The 3,807-nt window shown below is 49.4% G+C and overlaps 1 pseudogene; it reads left to right on the forward strand.

Annotated features, from left to right (window-relative positions):
• The first annotated feature begins 629 nt into the window (after window positions 1-629).
• On the forward strand, window positions 630-3,072 carry LOC124974249 (uncharacterized; annotated as a pseudogene).
• The last annotated feature ends 735 nt before the right edge of the window (window positions 3,073-3,807 follow it).

Below are 3,807 nucleotides of genomic sequence, written 5' to 3' on the forward strand. Positions count from 1 at the left end.
GCACCCCCTGAAAACCAGCCCCACTTGGCTGGCACAGCTGTGGCCACCCAACAGGTCGCAGGACCAGCAGCTCATACCCAAGCAAGGAGCCACTAGGCAGGCTCCCCTGCTGCCCAAGGACCAGCAGATTCAACGGTCCTTCCCCTCAGGGCCATGGGACCCCCTGATGAGAAGGGAAACAAGCAGTACCATTATTGGCCCTTTGCCACCAATGATCTCTATAATTGGAGGTCCCAAAATGCCTGATTTTCTGACAATCCTAAAGATTTAATTAGTCTTTTAGATACCTCTTGTTCACCCACCAACCGACCTGGGATGACTGTCAGCAACTACTCCAGGTCCTTTTCACAACAGAGGAAAGGGAGTGTATCCAGATGGAAGCCTGGAAATTGGTTCCAGGAGACAGTGGGAAACCAACCACCAACCTAGACACCATCAATGCTGTTTTTCCTCTGTCTCGTCCCACCTGGGACTTCAATACAACCGAAGGTAAAGAGAGGCTCCGGGTCTACTGCCAGACTCTAGTGGCAGGTTTCAAGGAGGCTTCATGAAAGCCGACCAATTTGGTCAAGGTAGGTGATCTGCAGCAAGGTAGAGAAGAGAGTCTAGCCACATTTTTAGAAAGACTTATGGAGGCTTTTAAGCAATACCCTCCTATGAACCCAGAAGCCCCTGAAACGAGGGCTGCAGTGATCATGGCATTCATTAATCAGGCAGCCCCAGATATCAAAAGGAAACTGCAGAAGATTGACAGGCTAAGAGAAAACAGTATACAGGACTTGATGGCGGTGGCAGAGAGGGTTTACAATAACCAGGAGACACTGGAGGAAAGAGAGACTTGGATAATAGTGGAAGAAAGAAAATTTAGGGCAAATGAAAATGCCAGGCAGGCCCGCAGCATGGCTAAAATCTTACTCTTTCCTCCCGGAGGAAAGAGGAAACAACTAAGGCAGTTAGCAGCTTGGCAAGACAAGCACCAATACAGGCCTAGAGTGCAGAAAGACCAATGTGCCTACTGCAAGCCGATAGGACATTGGGCACGGGAATGTCCCTGTAAGGCAGGGAGAAAAACCCAAGATTTTGAAGGTAGATGCAAGGTGCTGGTGACGGAATCTGGGGACATCAGTGACTAGGGGGGACAGGGTTCGGTTCCCCTCCCCAAAACCAGGGTAACCCTTAAAGTGGAGGGGACTACCATCAACTTCCTGGTGGACACAGGGGCCCAAAACTCAGTATTATTACAACTCAAGGCAAATTGTCCACCAAGACTTCTTGGGTACAAGGGGCCACTGGGATGAACAAATACTCATGAACTACAAAAGAACAGTGGACTTAGGCATGGGCTCGGTATTCCACTTGTTCATGGTGATCCCAGAATACCCACACCCACTCCTGGGGTGAGATCTGCTCACCAAGATGGGGGCCCAAATTAGTTTTGGGCCTAAGGAAACATCAATCTTAGATTCATCTGAACAACCCATCTGGGTGCTTACGATTAGTTTAGAGGATGAGTACCGGTTGCACCAGGTCCCTGAGCCACCCAGTGATAACTTGTACTATTGACTCAGAGCCATTCCTCAAGCTTGGGCAGAAATGGGGGAAACAGGTCTGGCAGATCATCACCCACCCCTCTATATTGAATTGAATCCAGGAGCTGAACCTGCCCAAGTCTGCCAATATCCAATGGCAAGGGAAGCCAAACTGGGAATTGCACCTCACATCAGGTGCCTGCTGGAGGTGGGAATCCTGAGACCATGTCAGTCAGCCTGGAACACCCCCCTGTTGCCTGTCTGCAAGCCCCATTCAAATGATTACAGACCAGTACAGGACCTGAGGGAAGTTAACAAGAGAGTAATGGATGTGTACCCGACAGTCCCCAACCTGTACACCCTCCTCAGCTCCCTCCCTCCTAACCAAAAATGGTATACAGTGCTGGATTTTAAAGATTCCTTTTTCAGCCTACCATTGGCTCCCAAAATCCAAGACAGCTTTGCCTTTGAATGGAGTGACTCTGACAAGGGATTCAGTGGACAATTGACCTGGACCCAACTGCCACAAGACTTCAAAATCTCTCCCACCATCTTTGACGAGGCACTCCATGAGGTTCTTGGTGAGTTCCACACCAACCACCCTCAGATCACTCTTCTGCAGTACGTGGATGACCTCATCATAGCTGCAGAGGACTGAGAGACTTGCATGCAGGGCACACGAGATCTACTCCAGACATTGGGGAGTCTTCGTTACTGAGCATCAGCTAAAAAGGTGCAAATTTGCAGACAGGAGGTGAGCTACTTGTTAAGGGATGTTAAGGATGTTAAGGCTATATGTTAAGGGATGGTCAGAGATGGCTGACAAATGCCAGAAAGGAGACAGTTCTCAAGATCCCCAGACCACAAACTGTCTGACAGATTTGTGAATTCCTGGGATCTGCTGGTTTTTGTAGGCTGTGGATCCCCGGGTTTGCGGAGTTAGCCAAACCCCTCTATGAGGCCACTAAAAATCAGGATCTCTCTTGGTCAGAAGAGATGGAGGCTGCCTTCACAAAAATTAAGGCTGCCTTCCTTTCGACTCCAGCCCTTGGACTCCCGGATGTGACCAAACCCTTCCACTTGTATGTAAATGAGCAGAAAGGAATAGCCAAAGGAGTTTTGACCCAATACTTGGGGCCTCGGTGAAGACCAGTGGCATATCTATCAAAGAAACTAGATCCCGTGGTGGTCATTTGGCCACCCTGCATATGCATGATAGTGGCCCCTTCACAGAGTCAAAGATGCCAATGAATTATCAATAGGGCAGGAACTTTCTGTGACCACACCCCACGCCATTGATGGGGTGCTCAGATAGCTGCCTGATAAGTGGATCAGCAATGCCCACCTGACTCATTACCAGAGCTTATTGTTGAACCCTTCTAGGATTAAGTTCCAGATACCCTCGGCACTGAACCCCGCTACCCTGCTGCCAGACACTGACGTCAACATCCTCCTTCATGATTGCATGGAGATCTTGGCTCAAGTCCACGGGTCTCAGGTATACTTGAAGGATCAGCCACTGGCAGTCACTGAGGACATCTGATACACCGATGGGAGCAGCTTTGTACAGAACAAACAGAGGTATGCAGGGGCAGCAGTGGTGTCCAAGACAGAGGTGATTTGGGCTGAGCCCTTGCAAGCAGGGACTTCCGTCCAGTGTGCCGAACTAATCACCTTGACTAAAGCCCTGACTATGGCAAAAGGGTGAAAGTTAACAGTCTACACAGAGAGTTGTTATGCATTTGCTCTGGCACATGTCCCTGAGGCCATATACAAAGAGAGAAGACTACTAACAGCTGAAGGAAAAGCAATTAAAAACAAAAAGGAAATCCTTGCTCTACTGACTGCCCTATGGCTACCTAAAAAGCTGGTCATAGTACACTGCCCTGGTCACTAAAAAGACACCACCCTGGTAGCCAGGGGCAATAATCTGGCAGACCAGATGGCTAGGCAGGTGGCTCTGCCAACAAGTCAAACCCTCAGTGTTGCCCTGGTGGATCCTGGGCCAGCCAGCCTACCAAAAACTCTCCGATATACCAAGGAGGACTTAGAGTGGATCAGACAGCAGCCCACTACTCAATGCACAGATGGGTGGTGGAAGGCTACAGACAGGAGTGTAATCCTCCCTGAGGATGTGGGGAAAAAAGTTTTAACCAGGTTGCATTGGGCCACACACATGGGCACCAGAAAAATGCAAGACCTGATTAGGCATGCAAAGATCCGAATCAAGGATGCCAATGCCAAAATTGAGAACATCGTGGTGGACTGTAAGACCTGT

This window comes from Sciurus carolinensis, unplaced genomic scaffold (genome assembly GCF_902686445.1).
Source record: "Sciurus carolinensis unplaced genomic scaffold, mSciCar1.2, whole genome shotgun sequence".
Classification (NCBI taxonomy): domain Eukaryota; kingdom Metazoa; phylum Chordata; class Mammalia; order Rodentia; family Sciuridae; genus Sciurus; species Sciurus carolinensis.